General features: G+C 51.5%; 1 protein-coding gene across 46 annotated transcripts in view; it reads right to left on the bottom strand.

Moving 5' to 3' along the window:
* Positions 1-13,154, bottom strand: part of Celf4 (CUGBP Elav-like family member 4) — a 286,009-nt gene that overhangs the window by 223,285 nt on the left and 49,570 nt on the right. The window lies entirely within an intron of this gene.

Genomic DNA, 13,154 nt, shown 5'->3' with positions numbered 1-13,154 from the left:
TTATCAATGGATGAATGATTGAGGGGGAGGGTGGGAGTAGGATGTATACACACTCTTTGCACATGAGGGAAAGGATGTGTGCAGAGGTCATGGTTAAGCAATCATCCTAGGACCGTACATCTGGTCAGCAAGAGGAACCCAGGTCAAGTCCACTGTGGCCTGCTAGGGTGAGTGAGAAGAGTGAGTCTCTGAGAGGCTGGAGAGCTCAGGACTCCCCGGGGGAGGGGGGAAGCAAGCTGCACGGTCAGGTTAGGGCGAAGGGCCCTGAACTGCAGGCAGTAGATAGTGAGCCAACAGGCAGGGGGTCTTCATGGCTTTGTGTCAAAAGAAAGGGAATGGGAGTCGAGGCAGACTCACGTGAGGACTGTGGGCCAAGTCCAGCCAGGCCCTCTTCCTAGGTGGGCAGCAGCAGTGGACAGGGGTGCTGGGGGCAAGGTTTGAGGTTAGCATGTGTTCTGGTGATGTGTAGGGTTCTAGTCTATGTTCTCACTGACTTGATGGGGTCTCAGGGGCCAGAAGCAGTGGACTGAGAAGGGTTTTGTGGCACCAAGGACAGGGTCTGTGAGCCGTTCCAGGCTAGGCTATCCTTCAGCCTGATGTTACCACGTCTCTGATAGGTCTGACTCCCAAAGCCTACCTGACCTCCACTTTCTTGCATTTATCCTTTCTCTTAGCTTCCTAGCAGATTTTTTCAGATCCTTTCTCTGTCTTGGCTGAGCTGATTTTACCCTATGGCCAGGAAAGCCAGCTGGGGAGGCTGAGACCAAGCAGGGTGGGTGGATAAAAATCATGACTGCTGGCCAGTTGTCCTAGAATTGCTGGTCCCAGGCAACTGGGATCTTCAGTTGAGGCTGAACACAGTGCTCCCCTCTTACCCCCAGCTTTATACACCTGGAGATATGAGGCTGACCTCAGAAGGCCCTCATGGTATCAGAAATGTAGGCTGTGGGAGGCAAGCCTGGCTAGCTGGGAGCAATGGGTCCAGGGCTATAGGGGATAGAGGTGGAAATGGCTAGAATGTGCATGAAAAATCCCCATGCTAGGAACTGTGACCAGACCTCATGAGGCCAGAGGTGATGATTTAGATCTGAGGCTAGGATAGGTCTCCTTCTGTGAAGGAGTTCCCATGAACTTCTGGGACCCTGGCTTCCTTGTCTGTAATTCCCTAACCAAGCAACAAATTAGTCTGTAAAAATTCCAGCAACTGAAAATGGAAAGCAAGAATCAGAATCCTGCTGCTACTTGTTCTTCCTTCTACCTGAAGGCCAGGTGGGGCCAGGTGGAGACCCCAGCCTCTGGCAGTGCACTGGAGCCTGCAACCTTGGGTTTCTCCCTTAAGGACTCAGGAGTACCTGCTCGTTGCTCAGTGTAGGACTGGGGAGAGAAGGAAGAACAGGAGAGGAAGAAAGGCTGTTTGGCTTTTAGCTTAAGGAGGAGCTGGGATAGAGAGAACCTGAAGGAAACCATGGCCCAGTGGCTGGGCTGGTTCTCAGACCTCAGAGGCTGGGGGCAGGGGAGCCAGGGATGGGAGGGGGAAATCAGGGGGCCTTCTTGGAGGCAGTGAGCCACCAGAGGCGGGGGGGGGGGAAGAGAGAGGGAGAGGGAGAGATGAGCACAAGCGGAGGAGGGCCTTCCTGGTGGCTGGAGTGACTGGGGAGCCAGGATGGACAGGAGGAACCTGCAGTCCAGGCTGTGTCTTCAGAAATGCACTCCAGTGCCACCAGCACAGGGGTGGCCCACCCTTCCTCTCCTCCTTCTGTCCTCCCTCCTCATGCCTCTGTTCTGGAGAGCTGCAGTAGGATGGGGGCTGAGTGGGAAGCAGTAGCCATGGGTGGGATCACGTTCTGTTCTTTCTGCTTTGGCCTCTGCAGCACAGGCTGCCTCCCTGCCCCCACTGGTCCCCCCATGAACCTTGAGCCACCGTGCCTCCCGCTTGTGTCTGCGGGTCTATATATAGCGATGGAGATGCACACTCTGGAATTGGATTTGATGTAGCCCTCTGGACTCGAGCTAACTTTTGGGGAGTCGTTTTCTTGGGAGCCTGCCAGTCCAATGCCTCCCTCATGAACACTAATTACCACACAGACCTTCTCCACGAAATCGCTGCTGAAGCCATTCCACCCAGGCGGCTCTCCAAGACGAAAGTTTTCTACTGGGAGCCGACAGCCGCAAATAAACCTTCCGTCTACTTAGCAACAGAGAGCACGGGCAGGCAGGAGGTGGGGAGGGAGGGAGGGGTATGGAGAGAGTGGGAGGGAGAGAGAGGAGGGGAGGGCGGCAGCTCCGGCTTCTTTTCTCCCTCCCATTCTTTATTTTTCAGAAAGGATGTAATCATCTCTCCCTGGGAAGGGGTGCAGGGCACCTGATCAGACAGTGCAGTGGCCCGGGAGAAGGGCCCAGGCCACCTGCCGAGACTGGCCCCTCCTCTTGGTTGCCTGAGCTTGGCCCGGTCCCCTTCATAGCCCTCATGGGCAGGATTTTCTCCCTGCCTTTTTGATCCTTGACTCTGTGTCTGGCCAGAGGACAGTCTTGAGCTCCTTCCGGGGCTGGTGAGTTCACACTCATCAGCCAGAGCCCAGGTAATGTCTCACCTGTGCCAGGCAGCATTCCCTAAACTCTCTAGGTAGCACCAGTCCCCTCTATTCTGACCTCCAAGGCTGTGCTGGGTGTCCAGCCATGGAGTCCCCTCTACCCTTCTTGCTTTCTAACTGAGCCTGCATCAGCTGCCCCAGGAAGGATGGGCTGTGCGGGGAGTGAGCCTCCTAGTGCCAGGTAGGGTCAGTGCACCACTGCACATCTGAGTAGGTGTCATCCCCACCCTTCTCGAGGGGACGCGGCTGAGGCTGAGAGAGGCCACGTAGATGGTCCTGAGGCCTTAGAACCTAGGACGAGGCAGGCCTGGGCTTTGAGAGCAGGAGTCCATCAAAGGCCAGACGCTGCACTTTCTCCTCCCGCCTCTCCCAGGATTATTTTTGGGCCAGTGCCTGCTTCCTCTTGCTGCCGTCTACCTCAAAGGTCAGCCCAGGGCTCTGCTCTCAGCCTCTATGCCAGGAGTACTTGCATCCAAAGAACAGGAGATTTCATTTCCCCAGGAGGTTTATCAAGGCCCAGGGCCGGCTCAGTGAGCTCTCAGGACCATTGGCCGTTTGCCAGGTTCCGGGCTCTCCAGCCAACAAAGTAGAGCCGCCCTTGGAGCCTGCCGTGGGGTCATGAATGCTGTATCAACCTCACTCAGTTGGAAAAAGACCATCTCCCTCCATCTGCAGAGCCCTCTCCACATTTTGTATGCCCAGGGACTCCTCACCAGGGCCCAGTTCACCACTCACCTCTGTCTCCTGACACCCACAGCTCCAAGAGAGCACTCTGAGCAAAGTTGCTAAAACCAGTGTAGTGTACTTCTGCCCTCATGGCTTGGTGAATCCCTTCCTGTGCCTCAGGGTCTCTATGTGTGCACTGATCATTATGATCCTTGCCTTACCTCCCTTCCTGGGGTGTGTGATGTGGACAGTAGCAAGCACTGAACTGAGGGCTACTGCACTGAGGGTCCTGTTCCATTTGCCCTACATAAGGCTCAACCTGGATTCTCCTGTCCCCACCCAGTGCCATTCTGGGTGGATTTATAAGGTAAGAGCTCAGCTCTCCTTTAGCAAGAAGCAAACAGAATCAGAAAATTCCCCCAAGGCAGAGAGTGTGCCTTCCAGAGAGCCCTTCCCAGAGTGGGAAGAAGACAGGAGTCCTGGGAAGAGCCTTCTCTTGTAGAGACATGGGATGGAAACCAGGAAAATGGATCTTATGCCTAGGGACAAGCCACCTACCTTCTCTGGGCATCTGGGCCTTATTTGTCAGTGACAGTGGATCTGGGTAAGCTTATCTGGACAGCTAGCTCCTTTGGGAAGATGGTGTGGGGTGGTGGGTAAGACTGGGGTTTGGACATGGCTTAGCTCTGTCCCCTTTTAGCTGTGTGATTTGAGGCAAGTTTTTTCACCGAGTTCTCTCTGAGCACCTCTGCCTGTGAACGGATATCTACATATCCCCTTCCTGAGTTACTGAGGGCTCACTGAGAACACACATGCCAGATGTGAAAGCAGGCCCCTTGGCTGTGCACCTGTGGCCAGTGTTAGCTCTGTGTAGTACACTGACAGTGCCCGTCACCCGCCATCAGCATGGGGAAACATTTGCTGTACCAGGGACAATGTTGAGCAATGTGCACACATGTTCTCATTTAGTCATTGGTTCTGCTTTCATCTTTTGTGTGTCTGTGAAGAGTGTGGAGAGCATGAGAGGCAAGACTAGAGTGCTGCCCTGGATTATGAACATCAATTAACATCTACAGATTAGGTTCTAGGAGGCTTCCTCACTAAGGAATGGGCCTGAGCCCTGAGAGCCAGCCAGGGATGGAGGACAAGAAGTGCAAGGGAAGTCCAAGGAATGATTGGAGCATGCCTTCCTCAGGCCACCAAGGGACACCATAGCTGAGCTTGATGGAGGCAGAAGTACCATGGGGATCCCTGGTCTGGAGAAGCATAGGGCCACTGTGCCTACGGGAAATGAGGTCCTCACATGGCTGGTGCTAGATTGATTATTAGCTTAAGTGATCTGGTGGCTTCATCTGGCTGAGACCTATGGGCCTGGTGACCTGGGCCAGCCAGGCCAACCCAGAGCATTTGGGAAGCAGCTTAGGCTATGCAGATGCTTTCTTCCTGCAGCTCTTCCATTGTCCAGTTTTGCTTCCCTACTTAGATTCCTGGTCATTTTTCTTTAGAAAAATTCCAAATTCTAGTAAACCGAGCTAAACTGAGAGGGACACACCAGCCATGGGGCTGCCTGCAGGGCAGTGTGGCGATGGGCACTTCTGTCTGGTAGGGGTTCAGGTACACAGGGCTTTTGGTGGGGACGAGACCTCAGCAAGCCCAGAATCAAGTGGGCCAGGCCTTTCCTACTGAAGGCAAGTGTGCTCCACCCAGGGGAATCTTTTTTTTTTGGTACTGGGGATTGAACTCAGGTCCTTGCACTTGCGAGGCAGGTGGCAGCACCGCTGAACTAAATCCCCGGCCCCGAGGGGACCCTTTTCTAGGGAACATCCTTGGGAACAAAGAGGACCGCTGTGGCTGCCAGGGGAGTGGGGCATTAGCGAGATGAGCTTTGGCATCAGGCAGACCTGGGTTTCTCTCTGGACTTTACTACTCCCTGACTATCTGCTGTCAGGCAAGTTCCTTAACCTCTCTAAGCCTCAATTTCCAAATTGTGCAATGGGATGGATCCATAGTGTTAATCCTGTCACAGGCCTGTTGTGATGTGGGTAAAGCTCTCAGTTCAGTGCCAGGCCTCACATATGTCCCTTCTGTGATGCCGTGGAGCAAATGTGCCCCCTGGGTGGCCTAGCTTTCCCTGATTGGCAATGGGACCCATCCTTTTTGTGGGATGGGAGGGTGGTGGCTTTGGCCCTGTGGTGGGTGCCCCTGCCAGGCTTAGGTGGGACAGGGGTCAGGCCATGCCCTTGAGTCTCAGCCCACATTTGTTTCTTATCCTCCCCTCTCCACCCCGGCACCACCCCCCTGTTCTTTGGGCATTCTCTCATCCTCCTCTTGGGCAGGCAGCTGAGCAGAAAAACAAATCAAAGTTGCCTTCATGTCTTGGAGCCTGCGATGCTCCTGCGAAGCGATCCCTTGCTTCCCATTACCCACCCCAATAACTCTTGTATATGGAGTGTGAAATAATTAGCAGTGGCAAAAATAATTTAGGAAACAAGAAGAAACTAATTGTATAGGCTTGTTTGGGGAAAACAGAGCAGACCAAAAAACCTATCATGTGGAGAGAAGTGGACAGAGCGACCAGCTCCCTGCAGGCCAAGCCCAGAGTAGGGGCACCTGGAAGGGCCCCTTAGGATGTCTTCCCTGGACCTTCTCCTCCATCCTGCTCGTCCAACACAGCTGGCCCATGTTGTGGCCAGGACAGCTGCCCTTCTTGCACAAAATACATTTACACCCCATCCCACACCATCCTAGGATGTCAGGTCATCTGGCACAGGCTTGTGGGGTGACCTGGGCCTAAATTTGAGCTAGAGGCAGCCAATAGTCCTGGAAGATTCCTCTTCCCCCGCCTTGTTGTCTTTTCCATCAGATTTCCAGCCCCAACAGACGCCCACTACACACTGGCGCAGCGGCTTGGGCATCATTAAACACAATGCGGTGCTTCCCTGGGAAATGGGGAAAACATCCAGTGCCTTGCACTTTATGACTTTTCTATCTTTGAAAAGTTTGCTTACTCCTTGGGCACTTTTCCACCTCCTAAGCTCTCTCTCATCCTCCATCTCATTTGCTCCTCACTTTCCAACAGGTGGGGATCAGGTGGCCTTGTTACCATGTGACAAATGAAAAAGAGTGCTGAAGCCACCATATTCCTGAATGGAGAGAACAAGGGGCCAGAGAAATGAAACAATTGGACAAAGGTCACAGTCACCAGGAAGGGGGATCACCGGGGTACCAAGAGCTGACTCCCTGTACTGTGCTGTTTTTGTCCTTCCTTACCCTGCTAGATAGCTGGCTTGATCTCTCTAGGCACCTGCCATGGATCCTGGTTGACTATTGCTTTCTCCTCTGCTCCCCTAGGACACTGCCGAAGGCCCCCAAGACCCGACCCAAACTCTCATCTACATGAGTACTGGGCACAAGGTGCAAGGAGGCCTATGACTCTGCCCCACTGGCCTTGGTTCCCTCAGTCCCCCACATATTCCCCTGCTCCTCACGTGAGAAGAATTTGCATTTGTCCAGAACTAATTTACCAGGTTGCTCTTTGGGACAGAAATGTTCTCTCCTTGTAAGCACCTGTCTCTCCCCATTCTTCTCTTGTCTGGGCCATTGAGATGACCTTCTAATTTGTCCCCTGGCCTCTAGCATCTCAGGCTCAGGCCAGCAGTGATTGTCCTAAGGGCAGTTCTGAGCTATTCCTTGTTTTGAAACCTTTTGTGACTTCCTATTTTTTCTAAAATCAACACACACTTCTCACTCTGGCCTCCTGTGTGACACTTGTCTCTGTCATCCCCCTTAGTCTTTTTAAATCCTAGATCCTTGGCAAGAATGTAGCTCTTCGAGAGCTTACCTGAGTGTATACCTGGGGTTCCTCCCTTGCTTTGTTCTTTTCATCAGGAATCACAGGGGCACCCAGGTAGCCCTTAGGCCACAGCGGCCTGGCTGGTGCTCATCTCTTGGACATGCCATTATCTGCTGAACATCGTGCCTGTGTGGCTCAGGGCATCTGGAATTGGCCACATCTGCCAATCCTCCTGGATTCTGCCACACTGAGGATCAGCATCCCTAAGGCAGAAACTCAGGATTCCATGTCTTTTCCTCCCTCACCCTCACCTACCCCACAGCCATCTCCAAAGTAAGTCGGTTCTTCCTCCCTAGCCTGTTCTTGTCCCAGACTCTGCTCAGGCCAGACCTTGCCATCATTTCCCAAGATTTTCCCTCCTGCAGCTCTAGCAAGCTGCCACGTCCTCCCCAGTTTCCTTAGGCAGGCCCTGTCTGGGCCTCTCTTCTGTTCACCCACTTCATTTCCTTGATTTGGCTAAAATCTGGTGCTGAGTTTCTGTGGTGGGTGAGCAGGGCTGGGCTAGAGCAGGGGCCCTCGAAGACCAGCCTAAGTCACAGGAGGCTGTGGGAGCCAGTGAAGATTTAGCTAGTAAACACCAGGGATGAGAATGTCTGCACCATCAGTCTGGAATCAGCACACAGGATGAGCTCAGAGGGAGCGTCTGGAGGCAGGAGACTGACTCCCCTGAGACAGGCCCCTTTGGGCCCATTTGCTGGGCTAATTGCCTGACAGAATTCCCAGGCAGGTGTCCAGGTCTTGGGCTATGGTCTCATCATACTCAGCAGCTGAGGTCTTCTGTGGGGTGGGGGTAGGAGTCTGGTGGAGTGTTAGGGAGCTGAGCATGGAGTGGCACCCCCCACCTCCCACTGGGCTGATGGATGGCACTAGGTACACATGGGTAGGGCATGTCTGTTCTGCAGGCTGACAAATACCACAGGTGTAGCTGCAGGGGACATGAGCCAGCTGCTCCCCTCGCATCTCTGCATGCTGTTCAAGGTCATGCTGTGAGCTCAAGTGGTCTGGTGGACGAGGGGCTGAACACCCTCCCTCTATCCCATTGCCATTGGTTAGTGCCCTTAGCTAACCAACTTTCCCTGCCTGGGGAAGCAGGAGTGAGAGCCAGGGAGGGTCTTTTCTTTCTGAGCCAAGCCAGCTTAACAGTGTACATGCTGACACAGCCCTGAGATCCAGAGTCTCTATGCTGAAGAAGAGGGGGCCGACTCTGCTGTCTGCAGCTCATTTGTGCAGTTTCCTTTCTCTGTCCCAGCCTGTTCTTTTGTCTCCTAAGACTTCTGCTTTTCCTGCTCCCTTCCTGATGGGTCTCAGCACCCCAAAGCCCCGTCTTGACTGCTCTGGGATAACACTAGTCTTCCTCTCACCTGTGGGACTCAAGGTGCAGCTGTTAAAATGGACTCCAGCTTGTCTTTCCTGAATTCACTTATACCAAAATTAATTTAATGGAAGAATGCTATCAATTTATGCCCCCTGCTAATTAAAAACTGACTAGTGACCTAAAGCCTTATGTCTAGAATAGAATCTAGAAGTTATTGCTTTCACATAGAGTTAATATTTAGAATATTAATATGTACTGAGTCCTGCAAAAAGTGCCATGAAGCTGGGGCATTCAGATTGGTTGCTCTGGCCACACGGGGACACCATGTGAGTTATGGCAGGCACTGGCATCTAAGTTTTTCGTACCTCACAGTTAGTTGATCCAAAACCAGATCTATCTACCAAAGGTGATCCCAAGACCTCAGCTTTGAATCTGTAAAACTGGAGTGAAATTTATCAGATAGGGTAACTTCTAGAATTAGTGACAGTACACATAATACATAGCAGGCATTTGATAGGTGTTGAGTTAATCTAGATCAAGTTGGGGAGCTTCAGACTGACAAGTTAGCTTGGAAATCTGTAAACAATAAGAAGGTTTCTACCATCTGATGCAGCAATTCCATTCCTAGGCTTATGTCCTGAAGGACCAAAGATAATTATTCAAACGAATATTGTGCACACATAGTCATGGCAACACTATTCACCATAGTCCCTAAGTGGAAACAACCAACATTTTCATTAGCTGACAAATAGATAAACAAAATGTGGTATCCATACAATGGAATATTATTCATCCATAAAAGAAAGAAAATTCTAGCACATGTTATACATGGATGAACCTTGAAAATATTGTATTCACTGAAAGAAACCAGTTGAAAAGCCACACTGTATGAAGCCATTCATGTGAAACTCCATAGTATAGAAAGGAGTCTAATGGTTGCCAGGGACTGGAGGAGTGAGAATGGGGAGTAACTGCCTAATACATATTGGGGTTTCCTGTTGAGGGGATGAAAATATCTTGGAACTTAAAGGAGGTGATGACTGCACAGCTCAGAGATTGTGCTAAATTCTACTGAAGTATACACTTTAATATGGCTAATGGTTACAAAAAAGAGTAAAGAAAATAGAGCATAGAGAGAAATGAATGCACAAAAGCACAAAAACATTACTGTCCCACTCCTGGTGTGAACTGGAATACTCTAGTCGGGATTCTCGGTGTACAGCTCCTCAGTGCATGGCAGGCATGTCTTTGCCCTGTCCGGACAGGTGTCACTTGGGCCCACTGACCTTTCTCCCCAGAAGCCAGCATTCTCCCCAGAAGCCAGCATTCTCCCCCTGTCCAGGAGTGGCTCCTTGGCACTTAGGTGTCTCTGCTCTAGGCTCTCTTGTCTTCTGGGCTTCCATGGCAACCCATATAGGCCTCCCTTGGCCTCAGAGGCACTGCCCCACTTCTAGGGGAGCATGATGCGAGCCATCCTGCCTGCTAGAGTTTCCCCACTTTGGCTCTGTGGGGATTGTCTGAAGCCCGTCAGGAGCTGGGGCTGATGGTCAGCACCATCCCTGCAGGGTGAAGCTTGACTTGCTCTCCATGCCCGATGGTCCAAGGGGGAGGCTTCATCTTCCCATATCTCTAGGTGGCACAATGGTACCATCAGGCACCTCCGTGGAGACATCACCTTCTCCTTCTCACTTGTTCCCACATTATCTGTACATTGAGTACACTGTGTACATTAACCTGTACACATGCTAGCCTTTCCAACACAGAACAGAGACAACCAGCAGCACAAGTCAATAGGAACAACAGACCCAGGGCTGGTGCCTGAGAAAGAGATGGTGGTGCTGAGGATTTAACTTAGTGGAGCTGTGCCTGCCTGGCAAGTGCAAGGTCCTGAGTTCAATCCCTGATACAAAAAAAAAAAAATGGCGGTGCCTTGCTGGAGAAGAGTCTACCTTGCTGATTGGTCTTGGGTTTCCATTTCCTTTTATTTCTTTTGGAGCAAAATGTGCAGCCTATAGGCCTTTGCCCAGGAATACCATTTACTACTCACTGCCCACCTCCTGTCCTCAAGGGCCCTACCTCAGTGTCCCCCCGGGGGACTCTGTAGTCATCTGCTGAATGAGTGAATGACGACAAATGGATAAGAGCGCGGGCGGCCTTTATCGGCAGGTTTCATCAACCTCTCCTGTCCCTGATATGCCTGTGTTTGAAGCAGAATCTCAGTTTGTAATTGGCCCCTGTTTCTAGGCATATAGCAGCTGTCCTTGCAAGCAGGCAGGGCTCTAGGCTGTGTCCCCCTGTGCACTGTCCAGGGGATTGTGTGGGCCTGCATTACTTGGGCACAACAGGGCTAGTCTGAGACTCCCCACCTCTGTGTGCTCTGCACCCCATCACCATCAGTTCCAAAAGCATTCGTAATTCCTTGCGCTCCTCTCAGAGCCTTGCTCAGGACTTGAACCCCAGACCGGGTCTCCCATATCTCACCCTCCCTTGTCCAAGCTCTGCCTGGGACCCTCTTGGTCTCACACACCCACTCGACATGCTCCCCTCACTGCCCAGACCGCCCAGGTGTGTCTCCTCCAGCAGGCGGCTCCCGGGGGACGGGGGACAAGAGCACATGTTCACTCTGCCTCTGCATCCACAACAGCACTTAGCAGTCAATAAATATCTCCAGGTGGTAAGACAGGAGACTTGGCCTGTGAGATAAGTTGCTGGATTACTCTTTCCCTCCCTCCCGGCTTTCTGCCCTTTTTCTTTCTTTTTTACCCGGAGGGAATACAATTTGGGCATCTCCACCCACTTTATAAATACTTTGACAAATGGTCTCTCTCCTGCCATGCTTAGCCTAAGCAGGAGCATCTGTCATTTTGGAAGGTGACTGTTTACAGCCCTCCCGACCTTTAGTGCAGAGTCAGCGGCTGGGGGTGGGGTGGAGGAGGGGACAGCCAGGCTGACTGTAGTTCATCAGGCCCAGAATTATAAAAAGAAAGAAAGAAAGGCAGAAAACCCCCCCTACACAACTCAAGGAGTAATTGCTGTCTCCTTGGCAACAGAGCAGCAGCCTGGGCCCATGCTTCACCATCCTCCCTGGGCTAGGAAGGCCAGTGACAGTGGGAGGGGTGGGAGTATTTCCCATCCTTCTGTGGCATTTGGAAGATCTGTTTTCAGGTCACCTCTCAGCCACCTTTCTTGCTTTCCATTGGTCTCTTAGCTATAATTTGTAATATCCAAACCGATGTCCTAGGTTGGGAGAGCCAGCCCTCTAGGCGGTAAACATGGTAGAGTTCTGCCGATGAACCATGGGGTCCTTTGAAAAAAATCTCTTCAACCTGAGGCCCATGGGTCACTTGCCCTGTTCTTTTTAAAATTTTATAATAAAACATGCTTTAAAAGAGGGAAGTTTTGTTACTATATTATAGATTTTATGTGTTGCCCAAGACAATTCCTCTTCACTCAAGGTGGCCAGGTAAGCTAAAAGTTTGAACACCCATGGTTAAACAGTTGTCATTGGTTTCTCTTCCTTCTCTTGCCCCTTTCCCCTTCTTTCCTCTTTCTTTTCTCTCCTTCTCCTCCCTTTCCAACTTTCTTCTCCTTTTCTTCCTCTTTATCTTCTTCCTTTATTTCCTCCTTTTTTTTTCTTCCCTCTATTCTGTGACTTCTTTCTTCTTTTCTTCTGTCTCCTCTCTTCTTTGTCGCCCTCTTTCTCCCCATCCTCCACCTCCCTCCCCTCTTCGTCTTCTTTCATCTCTTCCCCTCCTCCTCTCTGTCTTTGTCCCTGGAAGTTCTTTGGGGGCATGCACTGATAGAGCAAAGGGCTGAAGGGATGGGCATTTGAGGAGAGTGAGTGTCTCACAGGCCAGGAGAAGGATGATGGTATCTTACTGGCACATGCGACCCAATAAACACAGGAAAGTGCCTCCCAGAGGTTGAGGAGAAGGGGAGAAACTTTCACCTTTTCCAGTGCCCACCAGTGACTTGGACAGGTCACCAGAGTTCCCCCAGCAGGGACCACAGTGGCTTCACTCTGGATCCCTTGCCCTCCTCTAGGAAGCTTCCCTGGCTGTGCCAACTTGAATGGCCTGTTCCCCCTCTGCCACCTGCCAGGACCTCTCCTTCAGTGCATACCTGTTATCTTGGCGGTGGGATGACTTCCAGCGGGGGTGTGAACAATTGAGAATGGAAGGATGCTTGTCCTTATGGGCTTCTCTGTGGTTGCACGGTGCTCAGCAAATATATCCATGGATAGATAGAAGTGTGGGCTTCCTCTAGGTTGAGATTTATTTCCCAAAGAGAAAGGGTCGGAGAACTACTGGGTAGGGGCATGGACCATTCTTACTCAATGGATTTGATTTTCCCTGTTTGCATACTCCAGGCTCCTCCTTAACCCGGACCAACCTTCTCTTTCCAGTTTTATCTACTAAGCTCCTGCTAAACCCCTTTTCTTACTGTTCCTGAGATATACCCTCTTCATTCACATCAGATACCTGGGCTCACACTGATTCCAGCACCTGGAATACATTTCCTAATCCATTCTGATTACCTTTATCCAACCTGCGCTTTCAAGTCAAGTTCAAATGCTCTCTCCCTGATGGAACTCCCTGAAGTGTTCAAGAACTTTTCTACCACTTGCCTTGCCACTGCCCTTGCAATCCTAACTAGCTCTCTGGCACTGTCCTCAAACTGGTCATGAGTCCCCAGATTTGTGCCTTTTCCCTTCCAAGTGGGTGATATG

This window comes from Heterocephalus glaber, unplaced genomic scaffold (genome assembly GCF_053883595.1).
Source record: "Heterocephalus glaber isolate CG9 unplaced genomic scaffold, H.glaber_assembly_v1.0 deba00000331, whole genome shotgun sequence".
Lineage (NCBI taxonomy): Eukaryota > Metazoa > Chordata > Mammalia > Rodentia > Bathyergidae > Heterocephalus > Heterocephalus glaber.
This window is presented reverse-complemented; position numbering and strand designations above follow the sequence as displayed.